This window comes from Aedes aegypti, chromosome 2, assembly GCF_002204515.2.
Source record: "Aedes aegypti strain LVP_AGWG chromosome 2, AaegL5.0 Primary Assembly, whole genome shotgun sequence".
NCBI classification, from domain to species: Eukaryota; Metazoa; Arthropoda; class Insecta; order Diptera; family Culicidae; genus Aedes; species Aedes aegypti.
Window position 1 is genome coordinate 263,085,404 of NC_035108.1, and position 15,983 is coordinate 263,101,386.

At 35.6% G+C, this 15,983-nt stretch overlaps 1 protein-coding gene across 3 annotated transcripts in view; it reads left to right on the forward strand.

The window, feature by feature from the left end:
- LOC5570900 (protein numb) overlaps positions 1 to 15,983 on the forward strand; it is a 162,637-nt gene that overhangs the window by 49,108 nt on the left and 97,546 nt on the right. The window contains exon 1 of one of the 3 annotated variants that reach the window (XM_001653327.2): positions 6,155 to 7,359. The exons of the other annotated variants lie outside the window; for them this stretch is intronic. The gene's annotated coding sequence lies outside the window, so the exon portion shown is untranslated. Of the gene's footprint in view, positions 1 to 6,154; positions 7,360 to 15,983 lie in introns of those variants that run through there. 3 annotated transcript variants of the gene reach the window in all.

A 15,983-nucleotide genomic window follows, 5' to 3' on the forward strand; every position in this document is an offset into this window, starting at 1 on the left:
GCATTTTTCGATTGCTCGCCGTATTGGTGTAATCGTGACGCACGTTTATAAACCAAACCGAAACGACCGAACCGACTGTGGGAATTATCGTTACAAAAACGCTGTAGCTACCTTCTTTCTTCGAGTTGTTTACATGGGCCATGGGCGCGTGATAGTGCATAACTTATGCTCGGATTAGTGTGCAGGGGATTGGTTGGAAAACATGCAGCGCATAGAAACATAGAAAAACTGAACCAACACAACTGAGGTCGGTGGTCGGTGGCAGCATTGCTTGAGTTGTGTCATACAACTAATGCGGATCGATTGATCTGAATGTATGGTTTGTTGTATCGAGTTGGTGGCAAAGTATGCAAATGAATGAACCTGTTTTTCGTAGGTAGTTGAGAATGAAGTGCTGTGCTTTGTGTAGAGCAGTAGATGAATGAAAATTCAATAGCAATTCGGTTCATTTCGTTGCATACGTTACACAGTTGCATGAGAAAGGTTGCGATAGAACCTTTAAAGTACCAAATTCTAACATTTGCGCTATTCATCGGACATAATTTTTATTTATTATTTTAGATTTCAAAATATTCATCCCATATCTCGAATTCAAGTTAGGTTATTACTGTTATTTAAAAGTAAGTGAAAAAATACAATTTTTAACTTACCTGAGTTATTTCAGGGATGTCAAAAATTGTTTGTTTGTTTGTGGATGTCACAGGGGTTTCCGCCAAACGACGAAGCCTGCGTGTCATCTGTAGTTGATTTCAAAAAAGTATAGATATTTTTTCGTAGATCATTCCAAAACTAAAGTTTTCTTGAAATGCTTCAAAATGGCTCTTTATTTTGTAGGTTTCAAACAAAATACACAGGTCACGATGGAAGGGGTTTTAATTAATTGGTTAGATGAAGTTAAGTTTCTAAGACTCAATCTAGGTACAAAACAAAACTTTCAAAATATACATTAAGGAATTAACAATTAAAATTCTGTATCCACTATTAAACTTTATAAAAGAACAAACTTTTGATCTTAAAACAAATTTTCTGGATTGCCATGTAATATCAAGAAAAATTCAACATAAAGTTTTGAGGATGCTTGTGAAATTCCCTCGCTGATATTACACCAACCTTCAATTTTAGACTTTTAGACCAATCGATCCAATTTTCAGCGTGAAATGTTGTGAGTAATTCAATAACCCCCCTCCCAATAAGGACGTCATTTTTGGAAGAGCCCTAGCACCAATGTTTATAGCAAGCCTGCCCAGCCTTTTTGGCTCTTTTTCGACATAATTGGTTGGTGCGTTCGCAAGAACAGACCAATATGAACAAAATTGGTTTCAAATGAAAGCTTTGTAGTATATCTGTCTAATCCATGCTGAAAATTTTAAAGTTATATCAAACTCTTCGCTAGCGATTCAAGCAAAGATAAAAATCAGTCATTTTTCGAACTTCATTGCATCGGTAGCAAAGTGGTTGATATAAATTTTAAATTTGTAGCATGGATTAGACAAATATACTACCAAGCTTTCATTTGAGACTAATTTCGTTCATATCGGGCTATTCTTGCAAACGCACCAACCATTTATGTCTTAAAGAAGCCAAAAAGGTTGGGCAGGCCTGGTTTATAGTATCTCATGTAAAATATTGTAGAGTAACTTTTAACAATTCAAATACATCACAGTGAGCGTAAATCACAATAGCACCATTTTTGACCACAAATTGTAGCAGTGCGATAAGAAATGTTTTACAAAATCGCTCATAACTTTTGATAAAAGAAAAAAAAAACATACACCTCTGATTTTTTCATATTTCCAATGAAATAAAATCGGTGATTGTGAACGCCATGAAAATTCAGTTTTTTTTCTGATACAATCCAATATGGCGGCCAAATTTATTATGTCCGCTAATGTTTCCAATTTGCAATGTTCAGCAAAAATATATATCACGGTGTCTCTGGTAGAAAACATTAATATAAAAAAATCAGTATCGCTAAAACACCCACCAAATGAAAGCTTAGGCTTCCCCCTTTCATTTGAGACTGGTTTGAAAATATTCTATCGGGGGGTCCTGAACATTTTTTTTTTTTCATTTTAATAAGAGGTAGGTATCATATATGATCTTCATTCAACAATAGTATAATACTACGAATCGCTTTTGCCATATGATGACAACTCAATCGGATCGTAGAAGGAAATGACAAATATTTACATGATACAAATTTGTGTTTGTTTTGGCAGTGTTGCTTGAGTGGTCGCGTTCTAAGGTCTTATGGTGAAGAATTGGAGCTTGTGTCGCGTGATAAGTTTATACTTTAATTGCTTGTGTCAACATTTTGGTTTGCTGATTAGAGGTATGTCTGTTAATAATTGAAATAAATGTATCACATTTTTGCATATATTTATAAATATATATTCAAATTAAACTCTGTCAGGAGACCTGAAACATGTAACCGAAAAGCCATGAAGATAATCGTTCGAAGGTTTGCGTACTGTGTTTGAAGAAGCAGTGTCTGCAACTGTTATCAGCAAAAGTGGTTGATATTATTGAACAGCACATTCTCCACGACATCAGGATTAAAGCTTGGTATTATCCTACAAAAATATGTCGAGCTTGCACGTTTGAAGTATATTTGTGCAATAACCAAAATATACCTTTGAAAATAGCACTGTACAAATATAAATACAATTTAAAACATTTCACTCGAAGCAATAGCATTTATTTGTGTGAAATATGTAATGCTCACCAAAACTAAAGGGAAAACGTGGTAGACCCAGTACTACCGATAATGCAAAAAGGAAGTGCCAATTGAACTTGTGTTCGATCTGCTACTCAGAGAAGCACGAAAGCATGCGTCATATTTGCACGAGTGCTACAACGCAACGCAACAGCATCATCCAGACTGCTCGCGCTGGCGAATCCGCAAAAGGGGGGGTTGACCTGGGCAGTTCTTTCTGCAAGATTGGTGTCGATAGAGGAGGAGGGGTTACCCTGTCGATTATCGATTATCTGTACCGCGCAAAAAAAAAAAACGATCTATTCAATGTAGCTGGTCATCCACGAACACTTGGTCACATCCGCGAGATGTCCGCGAAATGAAAAGTCTCGGCTCGGACCATAAACTGGCGAAGCAGTTCTTCAATTGTATTGACGAGCCACTGCTCAATGGATCACCCGACGTACAAATACTTAATCTTTGCCCACCACCGTCCTTGCATATAACGCTAGGAGTTGTTAATACTATCTACAAAAAAGTAGATTCTATTGATCTAAATACTGTCAAGGAATGGGTGAGGATCAGCATTTGGATTGTGTGATTCATAAAAATAACCTTAAAATAATTCGTTTATCACAGGTGGGGTTCAGCAGTTGCCAACGCCACAGAAAATATGGATTCGCCGGCCGAAACTGTCAGGAGCTATTGAAAAATCGGCATGTTTTGGAAGTGAATGAGGATCTAAGTTTGCTAGCAACTGTAAGTTATCGTACTATTCTCTAAATTATCTCTTTTCAATGAAAAATTTATTTCAGGCGCTTGATCAATTTGATCAGGTACATAAAAGTTGTTTTCAAAAGATTTTGGCTGATGATTTTATAGGGAAGGTTGAGAACTTTTCGAAAATATGGATTGAAGCAGACTTACCCAATAGCTCGAAGTTCCATATATTGCGCTATCATATCCCGGAGTTTTGTAAAATCACAGGAAGTGGTTTAAGCAAATACGGGGAACAAGCCAGTGAAACCGTGCATTTCGATTTTCAAGTTGCTTGGAATCATGTTAAGGTTTCGGAAAACTCCGAAGGATATGATCTACAGCTTCTTCGAGCTGTAGTAATGTACAATAGTGAGCATTTGTAAACCGTATTGACCGTATTTACATGGATTAAATAATTGGATTAAAAAAAGGTTTAATGCTAAGTCCTTTTTATTTGTTGGTTAACTATTCGTAGCAAAATTTCTCATGGCTACCTAGATAAGCATGAAAGAAAATGACTGTGTGGACCATAATTAAGAAATCAGTAATGCAAAAAACAACATCGTACTGTTTTGAAAAAAAAATGTTCAGGACCCCCCGATAGAACATTTCCAAATCGGTCTCAAATGAATGGGGAAAGCCTAAGCTTTCATTTGGTAGATGTTTGAGCGATACTGATTTTTTTTATATTAATGTTGTTCTACCAGAGACACCGTGATATCACCAACTCTTCTGAAGACCACATTCACGTAGAACTGTAAACAAAAAAGTAAGACCAAAAACTGATTTGTGTTTTGGAATAGGCCCTGTTTGAAATTTGTACGCGTCGTTGATGATTGTTGCTAAACCAAGTAACAGTTTCGAGTTGATGAAAATCGGTTGGTATTGCACTGATGCAACTGAAAAAGTATCAGCATACTTTCTGTACAACAGCGACAGGACTGAGTTTTGAATCTATGACAAAAGGTCGAAAGACAAAAAGTCGAAAGGACAGAAGGTCGAAAGACAAAAGGTCGAAAGGACAAAAGGTCGAAGAACAAAAAAGAAGGGACAAAAGGTCGAAAATCTTTTTTCAAAGAAGGAAAAATTTTCCTCCAAACAAATCACTTTCGACCTTTTGTCCTTTCGACCTTTTGTCTTTCGACTTTTTGTCCTTTCGACGTTTTGTCTTTCGACCTTTTGTCCATAAACCAGTTTAAACTATCAGAATCACAAGAACATTTTTTCACAAGCTTCACGGTCTTCAACAATGTTCTTCATCGTAAAAATACCTATCAAAATCTGTGTTCAGAATCTTACAGAGATTGATACTGCTCAAATCACCCGTCCCCGTGGAATCAAGCGACGCGTCCCAAGGATGAAACACTTCTCATTGTATCGCATGTTAGATAATTAACAAAAATTGAAAAAAGTGTCATTTTCAGTATACTTCTCTTCAAGCTACTCCATAAATTCACGTTTATACCAATAACGATCGCTAAATTGGAAAAAACATGTTTTTTGAAATTAGAAACGATCCATATTAAAAACGAAATCTTAAACTGATTTAGATGTTTATAGTAGATTTTGAAAAGTAAATCATATTAGTGTGAGTTTCGAAACCCACCTTTGTTTTTGAATAATAAGTTTTTTAGAAGCCTTTTTTTTGTTTTTTTTAGTAGTTTATAAAGTAAAAATGATTTCCCACATAATCGACATTATTTAAAAATTTTCAGTTTCTATCTTGAATTTATCATTGAATTGCACAAAAATATTTCAAAAATCACATTTTGTTCAAATTTGAAATGAAAAGTGCAAAAAATGTGCCAAGATGGCTGACTTTTTCATCAATAAATTGTTAAATACATTAAACATGTTTCAAATCACATGTCAAAACTAATTTTATCTAAAGAAATTTTATCCGCATGTTAGATCAAAAACAAAAATGAAAGAAAATGTAATTTTTAACATATTCTCTTTTAGCTACTCCATAGATCCACGTTATACCAATAAAGATCGATAAACAGGAGAAAAAACTATGCTTTCAATTGGAAATGATTTTCAACATATTTTTAAGCATTGAGTGTAAAAAATGAGCAAACAAGAAAATTTAAACTGTTTTAGTTAGATCTTCAAATAATAAATAAAGTTTTTCAGATATTCGCATTTTTTTAAATAATGCGATTTCTGGAAGCTTCTTTTGGAATTATTTAATCTTGTTTTTAGTAGTTTATAAAGTATCTCACATAGGTATATTTTTTTTTCAATTTGTTTCCGTTTGAATTCTTGTTTAGAATGTATCATTGAATTCTCCAAATATGTTTCAAAAATCACATTTGTAATGGGCAGATTTGGCAAATTATAATCCATTTTTATTACTACAAATCGTTTAAAGGCATTCATTGCCCTATCTTGAACAATATATAATATTGACGATGTTCCAGAAATTTCGCTACAGAAAATGTATTAAGCTTTGAGAACAAGTATCTCGAATGTTGTTGGTTTATTTTTGATACAGTCCTTATAGATGTCAATTGACACAGTAAACGTTTTTAAAGTTTCAAATGAGATCTTCGATTGTTTAGTTCCTTGGAATTTTTTTTGCTGAGAATTTAATTTGATTCTTAGAAAATTAAAAACATCGTGATATTTGTTCTGTTGAGGCTATGTTGGTATTTATTGATTATTGTTTCTGTTGTCTTACAAAATGCTAAAAAAATGTAAAATGGTTACATCGGTACTCAAAGGGTCAACCAGTATTTTCTTCATGTCTCGCTCCGTAACACCGCAATCAAACAAACAGAAAAACCAGTTGAACGGCATTCGTATACACACGAATTACTGCTGCTAACCATGCTCGCTCGCTTGCCTTTTCGATTGGTATTGGTGCCTTCGGACAGAGGCGGCTGTTGGATATTTTGGTACATGAACATGGCGATGAACACTGAACACGGCTTGTGGTGGTCCGTGAAGACCCAGCACAGCACCGTGTAGATGAAGGGTAGGCAACTAGTTGGCGTTCGGGCCATCGTCAGTCAGTTGTTCGAAGTTCGACCGTTACACGCGGCGTTCCGGAGCTCACGGGAAGCAGTCGAGGCGTGCGTGTCTTTTTTGTTTTGTCCAGAGGACCCAAGGTTTCAGGTTTTTCGCGATCGCGTGTGTGTTTTCGGTCTGCCCTCTTTGTCCATTCTCGAAGTTTTCGCTTGTGTGCTCGTTCTTGGGATTTAGCAGAGTTTGTTTTGCGTGGGACGACTAAGGTGTTGATGTACCTCGTCTGGATTGTTGTTATTGCGATACTCCCCCTTTCAGTTTGCGCGTTGGGGACAGATTTGGCTGACTTGCTTCAAGGACTGTTCGCTGTGTTGAGTGATGTGTTGTGCGTCTCGCGTAGATCTGTGTGTTGAGCTGCTGGCATTGGAATTCCCACTGATCGATTGAAGTGCGATTCGAGCAGATTGTGCAACACTCCCCAGTGGGGTATGAATGAAGGTTTCTGCTATAGCTTCTGAGTACTGGTGTAGAATAATTTCTCGTTAACGTAATCAGCTGCATGTAGGATACTGACCAAGGTTGATGTTTATCGATTGATGTGAAGCATCAAGCGAATTAAAACAATTTTCCACCGAAGTCGAAGCTTGTGTGTACCTATGGGATGGAACCAACTTCCGGTGACCGGAAGACAAACGTTTGAAAATTGTGTTTGCAAGCGTCTCAACCGTCGTCGTTGACCTGTTGTGTTGTCGTCGTCGTGAACCGGAGAGGAAATTTGGATTTTGGCTGTTCTTGTTCGTGCTCCGCATTGGAGGTCGTCTTTGCAATCGCGTGAGCTTCACGGTACCACAATTTGCTCCGGTGCAAGGAAGTGGCGGAGGGTGTATACGTGGAAGGACTAAGCAACGAGAACCGCGCACCAAGCGGAGAGGCAGGTAAATAATTACGAATATTGATTGTACGATACGTACACGACTCGGTACGGGCGGGGAGCACTGCAACGACGAAGTCTGATGTCAGCAAAAAAGCAAAACAACCAACATACAACTATGCCCAACTTGTGTGAGTCTTGTGCAGAGGCTTGGAATGTTTATGAACAGCAACTGGATTTACAACTGTCTTCAATGTATTACCCAATACATTTAAAATCAATATTGTTGAGGTGCTTAATTTGGGTTATTTTGTTTTGGGACTCAAATATCAGTTGATGGGCATAGATGGGTGCTTAGTTTTACTACAATCTTTTCAAAAATGTTATCATTTCTTAAATGCGTATTATCTCACCAGTTTTCTTTACGAAGCAACATTGATGCAGAGTAAAACAGCTCAGGTAAAAAGCTGAAAAATTGTACGTATTTGGGGTCATGCACAAATTACGTCACGCTCCAAGGGGGGGGGGTCAAGCCAAGCGTGACAAGCCTTACAAAATTTTCGAAGAACTCATACAAAAAACGTGATAAAGGGAGGGAGGGGGTCGAAATTTAGCGTGACATGATTTGTGTACCATCCCTATGTTATCATATAATTCCACAATTCTGATCCCGATCTTGCCGATAAGCTTTTTAGTAAAGCTTTGAATTATCCAATATTCAAGATTTTATGGATTAGAAATAACGCATGTTTGGGGGGTTTAAATTTTAACTTTCATAAAGTACCGTAAACCGGGGTAACATTTATCAGCGGGGTAACATTGATAGGAATGTCCCCGCTAGTAAGACATTCGAATCACTTCTTGTCTCACATGAGTTCTGCAAATGATTTAAGCAAGGAAAATGTGTTTTACTAATAATGGCATCACCAAAAACGATTCTTTTGCCAAAATTTTCATAAGATTTTTCAATTCATCAACATTGATGCATGAAGAATGCAGAGTTTTGTAAGGGCATTGGTGGGTTCAAGGTGTTTTTATTTTTTAAGTAACTTAAAAAGTAAATGACTTAAAAGAGTTTGGCCTTTATATTTGGCTTCATGGGCCACGATCTAGTATGTAACGTAAATTTCAATAATACCGATCATTGTTTACTTGAGTGATCAATGTTACCCCATATAAGCAAAATAAAAAAAAATATGATAAAACATTATTTTATACATGCCTATATCTTTCAGAAAACAAAATACAGTCGAAGCTTGTTATAGCGACATCGAAAGGGACCGTCGTAATGGAGAAAAGTCGTTAAAAAGAATGCGTAAATATTGAAATTCTTTTCAAGGGATCCAAAAATGTCGCTGTAGAGAGCTTTTGTCGCTATAAAAGTTGTCGTTATAAGTTATAACCAACTTTGACTGTACGAGTGATGAGTGTCAGCACTTGTTTTAAAAATTTGTAACCCTGGTTTACGGTATTATTTTCCAATGGCTTTCCTATTAACTGCATGATTGAAGGCGTTTAGTACATAGTTTTGACTTTTACCAAATTCGAATGATCAATCATTGATTATTGATTCATTGACCAATGATTAAATGTCTAGAAGTATGCAACGAATTAGTTACAAAGTTATGTTAAGATGATGAGTACCGTAGAACAAGGGTAAATTAATCAGTATTTTAAAATTTGTTTTAAAATATTTCTAATTTTGATAAAATCATCTGATTTATTGAATTATTTCAGCCATTGAATCTGAATCTGAAAAGATGTTTGAACTCATAACAACCAATAAATGAAAACCGACTGTAGTACTACATCATTTGATTCAACTAGACTTTGTATCCTGTACACTTTGTCAATAATTTCGGTTATTTATTTATTTATTTTATTTTTTATATTTATTTATTTATTTATTTATTCATTTATTTATTTATTTATTTATTTATTTATTTATTTATTTATTTATTTATTTATTTATTTATTTATTTATTTATTTATTTATTTTTTTATTTATTTATTTATTTGTTTATTTATTTATTTATTTATTTATTTATTTATTTATTTATTTATTTATTCATTATTTATTTATTTATTTATTTATTTATTTATTTATTTATTTATTTATTTATTTGTGAATTCATGTAATATAAGGCTAAAAGCCTTTAAATCATTTCACTTGATAAGAAAATAATACGCCAAAGATATATAAATATTTAATTTTCAATGTTAATTCAAACTATACTTCATCAAATCCCTGAATTATACTGCCAACAACTGTTTTAGGTCCCTTTTGAAATTCACAATTTAGACATTTGTTTCATTAGTTAGTGGCAAGTGGTTCCAGAAGACAATACCTCTTGTTAACAAAGATTGAGTGTAATATGCATAACGATGTTGAGGAATTGAAAGGCTTCTATTTCTATCGGAACGCATAGGAGAATGTTTTGTACACAAATATTCTGGCTTTTTCAACGATAGAATTTTGAAAATTGTTATGCATGACCTTACACATTTACAAACTTTGAAAGGTTCCTTGTAAATACAAAAATAGTCGTAAATAAAAAAATACCATTTGACATCTAAAATTTTGAATATTTGGAGAGCTTTTTGAGGGAATCATATTATGTTACATATTGCGAAACATTGTCGATCATGGACCGATAAAGATGGGATGTTGGTTCTATGCTTGCCTTGGCTGTGTTTCAAAATCAAATAAAAACAATTTCTGCAATGCTTGGGCACAGGTAATCATTAAATCCATACTCAGGGTCATGAGTCGAGAATCATATACACCTTTTGGAATGTTCATCACCAAAACCTGGGAACCATTGATGAACGGAGATGACATCACATCGCGTTTCTTGCATATGCTTGTCATAAGAAAATAATTTATAATTGTCTTATGCAAATTTTGAAGGAAATCCTATAAAAACTCATAAAAATGATTCAAATACCAACCTTCTGAATTATTTTGTAGACAAAATCTTTATCAGAAGTTGAGGAAAGAATTTTTGTGATTTTTTGCTGACATTTTCGGCGGACAAATTTCAAGAGTTCTTAAAGTAATCTGTAGAGGAATCTTTCGATAATTTTGTGGTGAAGTCTTCAGAACAATCTTTCCACCACAGAATGAATAGAAATTGTTTACCGTACCCTAATTCTCAGCCTCATGTTTCGTTATTAAAGCGTTACAGTTGGTATAATCACCCCACTCTATAACTGTGGCACACAAATATGGATCAATGTTGAATTAAAAGACGAATATTTTATCAAATAGAGTTGCTATTAAGGCTAAGTAGCCCGTCATTCGTTTTGGCAACAATGATGACTTTTCAACTTGCATTTCAAAGTGATAAAACTCAGTCTTGATAGTTTACATTGACTTGAAAAAGTATCACTGGACGCGCTAACATGCATAAAGTATGCTGATACTTTTTCAGATGTGTCAGTGCAGAACCAATTGATTTTCTTTAATTCGAAATCGTGAGATGAATTAGCAACAATCATCAACGACGCGTACAAATTTCAATGACGGCCTACTTCGCCTTAAGCAAAATATGTTTCATTGACGTGAATCATGAATCTGTACAGCATAACAGTGGGGCATCAAAATCTGAGATAAGACTTGCGAAGACGGTCTTATTTTTCTATTTCCTGAGATTGTTTCTTATTACGCTCTGTGTCTATCAATCATGCGCAAGCCGTTTAAATTCTCACATGAGCATTTCAGCAAAAAAAAAATTGAATTTGCATCACACCGAAGCATAAATAGCCTTTTGAGTGAAGTTTCATGCCAGCAAACGTAGCAGACATTGGAAATAACTAGTCTTGTGTTTAGATTTATCAGCATCTTTTTAAAAACTGCTCCACTAACTGAGGTTTTTAATATTAGTTTATTTTGATTTTTTTACTTTTTTCATCCACAAAAACGACCAGCTGCATTTGACGTTTCGTGGCAGCGGAATCTGGGCTGCATATGACGTTGAGATTTTTACTCTTCGTGAGTCTCTCTCAGTTCAAAACCATACCGGGTTCCCCCTGATGGTTCAAACATTTAATCTGAACACTTTTTAATTTGTACCCCACTAATTTGCATATCGTTCCGATTAAAAATGGTTCAAACGTCATTGAGCTTCTGGAACGGAGTAGAGTGTAATGGAACACTATGGAACGGAATGCAGAATCAAAACAAAACAGTGAAAGAGGTAACCAGAAACACAGTTCAAGGGTGACTAGATGTTCAAATTAAAAATGAACCCCGATGGTTTGCATGAAGTACCGTTCAAATTAGCGGTGGTACACGGTACCACAGTTTTGAATCAAAGATAAGACCATTCTGTAAGAAACGCCCAAAACATTTCCATTGCAGATATATTGCTGTTATAGGGTTCTAATTCGTAATAAGGCTATCTGACGTTTAATCACCTTTATCTCTCCTGCATACGCACGCATATGACGCATATAGATTGTTTTAAAACGCAATCCGTTTCTGTATGAAAACAACAAACGAAAACTCCCATTTGATCTTGCTGCTGGAAAGGGAGAGATTCGCCTTATATGAGCCAATTTGATACATAATAATTATCATCCTCTCATACTGATCGACATCTGAGGGATGGACAGCGTTTGAAATTTCTATAGAAATCCACACTTTTTCGTAAACAACCGCGAACTTTGATGTGTATTCCCGAAAACAACTATATTCGGCAGTACCAGGGAGGTACTTGTGCAGGGTCACATCAATGTTTGATCATATTTTGTTCTGAAAAATGAACCTAACTTGATTCATAATTGTGGGATGACGTATTCAAAACATACACGGAGAAACATTGTTACATAAATTTTGAGTTTATTCAGTAAATCGATTACACTTTTAATACAAAATCTCTCGTTTTTTCTTTCTTCCTCACGAATGTTGTCAAAAATAAAGAGATCTCTACGCAGTAGGGATACTTTGGCCCAATAAGCTAGATTTGGAAAAATTCTAACCCAAATTCGCGTAATTTTTTTTTAATGGAATTAAAGTCAAATTCCCTGGTGGGAACCTTGGAAATTTAGCCAAAATTGAGTTATTGGACTCAACTTAGCTATTCTATTATGTATGAAAAATATCGGAGCTGAGCTGAAACCATTTTTGTTTTGCTTGGAAAGTGTCGTTGGTCAGTATAGGTCACTCGATCCAGTTTCTGCCAGAGATTTAGCTTCGGTTTCTAAATTAGCCGATCACATTGATTTCTTATGGGAGTGGCCGAATTAGGAGTATCCTGGTCCCATTAAGTGAATGAGGGTAAAAATTATAAAGAAAATAATCGTTTTTCCTATGTTTTGAAACAATACGGACGAGTAAATAATTGTGGCTCTATCATGTGAATGTGATCTACTGAACACTAAGAGGTTTCATGTTGATTGGCTTTATAAAACGGTGTATAATCCACTACGGCTACGACTGGCGTATGGCCAAAACCGATGGTTCTACTCTTTACTCGTAGACATATCTTGTTTCTTAAAGTGGCCAAAAGAACTCGGGAATATTTCTATGACTGGATGTATTCAGGTGGATCACTGGGTCAAGTCGGGTAAAAAGATTTGTTTTTCAGATGTATCGTTCTTCTTCTTTCTGGCATTACGTCCCAACTGAGACAAAGCCTGCTTCTCAGATTAGTGTTCTTATGAGCACTTCCCATTTTCGACCATTTTTGCATGTGTATATCGTGTGGCAGGTACGAAGATACTCTATGCCCTGGGAATCGAGAAAATTTCCTTTACGAAAAGATCCTCGACTAGTGGGATTCGAACCCACGACCCTCAGCATGGTCATGCTGAATAGCTGCGCGTTTACCGCTACGGCTATCTCGCCCAGATGTATCGTTATTTTTATTTATTTGCCATGGTAATCATTTTAATTTGAATAAATAATTTAAAATGAAGAGTTATAGTGGCCCCATTATAACCGATTCCGGGAACTATGTGTGACTTGAAATTTGCCTTACTACAGGGGCACAAAATCCCAGCATTCTTTTAACCAGTCCTGACCCAGTGACCCAACGGAATAACATTGGCCACAAGGGCAATCCCGAGATTCTTTGGCCACTTTCAGAAACTAGATATGTGTACGAGTGTACTGACAAAAATAATTGAAATCCTTTGAGTATTCTATGAGCGATGAGAGCTTTAGTTTTTTTTTTCTTTGACTTAGGCTGTACGGGTTAAAAGTGAGAGATTTGTGGTTTCTTCATAAATCAGGGAAACCAATGAGGAGAAATTGTTCATATGTATTTAATTCCACAAAAAAATCTGTTTATTCGAACAACAGATTCCAATTCAGTTCAACTTTTGATTTCACATGAATTTTGCACTGCTCGTTTTGCAGTTACCATCTGCTGCTGGAAGCTACCCATTTTAAGCAATAAAAAGCATGTATACAGATCAAACGAGTGCAAACTTTCCCCCCTCTGCGGCACATCGAAGCAATTTACATTGCTCAAATGATTAGCTACGGCGGTCTGCAGCAAGAAATGAAAAAAATCAATTAATGCACACAAACTCTCGGCCACCTTCGAGTACCAAGTCCGAACGCAGCACACAGTCTACAAGATCGTAAGAATGAAAAAAGCACGTTCGTTAAAAACCGGTTTTGTTGAGAAAACTTTTCCTTCTTAAATTCTCACCCGCTCCAAAGTGTGGGGGGCGGGGTGGGTGAACTGGTCTAGCTAAACTCGAACCAGCCAGTAACAAGATATGGAAAAGTTAGATCAGCTTTGCCGGAGTAACAAATCGGATGAAATTCGCTCCTTTATTCTACAAACAAACTCCACTGACTGTGTGGTTTGGTGAGATGATTAGAAATTGGTTGTCTGCTTCGTCCAGAAGCCGTGCCCCACCGAGATTTCCATGAATGCTGGATAAACGAATTTGTGGTTCTCTCCTCGAGGTTCCATCGGCTCTTCGGTTTTCTTCTAAAGCAGTCTCAAATCGAAGGAAACTGCTAATGGACCGGAGGTAATTTACGACTGGTTGGAAGATTTCGAGGTGAAGCTGAGTCGGACGATCCCGCCTTGGATCACGGGAAATGCGATAATGAGGAGAGTTCTGAGGATCTTGACCTTCGAACCATTTGAAGGTTTGTAGCTTTGGAGCGATTCGGTTGTGCTTTGTGGGCGCAAAGGAGTTGTGGAACTGATTTAGAAGCCAGAGAAATTTTCTCAAAAGCTTCTATTTACTTATCATGTTTGTAGAACATTCACGGGAACACAATTTTCTCAACCACATACAGTTTTAAGGTTCTTACCTATGACTGAATTTGTAATGCAAACAAACCAGAACACTCTCGTTGCTCTTATGAGTTTTAAACTGTAACCATAATAGCAATGAAGTCAACACAACAGAAATTGGATTTCCAAAGCCGTTTCCATTATCTAAATTAATTTTTTTTCCATTGTGTCGCAGTCGTTATTGGGCTATGCTTGGTACCATCACGCTATACTATGCTTCACCCGAAAAGGTAGGCAACAAGTCGCCTCCCCCAAGTGATGAGGGTGGAAAACCATGGATTTGGCATTGGTCCGAGTCGCTACGGTCCAATCAATGTCCGTCGATGAGTTTTCTATTTCAACAGATCATAACTTATGCAAAAACATTCGTCGGCTGCACCCGGTCCGATTGGTTCTCTATATTTTAGAAACTTCGATATTTTTCATGTACTCAATCATACTGAAAGTATGTGTTTTGAAATAACGGTCACCTAGGCTTTTAGAATAAACTGCATATTTATCCTTTCAATGATAAAAAACGTTCGGAAAAATATTTGTATTTTGTGTAACTTGTACATTTAATGTTGTTGTATAATTTACTCAAAATTTCGAATTTTTGCGCATCTTTTAAGGCATAGAATGCAGTACATTTTATTATTTGGTCAATATTTTTCCAGCACGATATGTTGTCTGATTTTAAAGATTTTGTTCTTAAAACTTTATGTTATAGTTTCGTTAATGTTTTACCTGACTCGGTCTATCTCAATGTCAATAAAGCTCTATGGTTTTGTTTATCCGTTCATCTTCATTAGTGTGCACTAGCTTTGGACACATTCGACCAAAACATAGATGTTGCTGAATCGATGCAAATAGGATATTGAAACGATTCTCCGATGCATCCTTTACAATTTATGTTTTTTAATCATTTGGATTTTAATGTGTTTATGAAAATAAGTGCTAAAAATAAAACGAATGCAGATGCTTATTTTTTAATGATTTAAAATAAGATGTATTTTTTATCAATTCGCTGAAAATATTGATCAATTGCATTATCTTAACGTTCAAGGATCCGTCAGTTCAAGAGCAGTTTTCTGTACAAAACTAAAAATTATTCGATGAAAATGTATTCACTGTGTTTTGGTTGGAGAATAGAATACAGTGAACATATTTTCGCATAAATTTTCTTGATTTTGAACGGAAAAATTGGTTTTGAAAATTCCGAAATCATTGACGGATCCTGCCCCTTAAAATAAAACAAAATCTAATGAAGAAAATCGATTCATTCGATTTTGAGTGCTCTTTACATCGATTCAAAAAATCGATTAATTGCAACGAAAAAACGATTTTTAGAACAGTTGCATTAATTGCCATATTTTGAATGTTTTATTTTATACTTTTCATCTTCTTTACACTTTCAGTCATATAAAAGAGATTTCAGTCAATG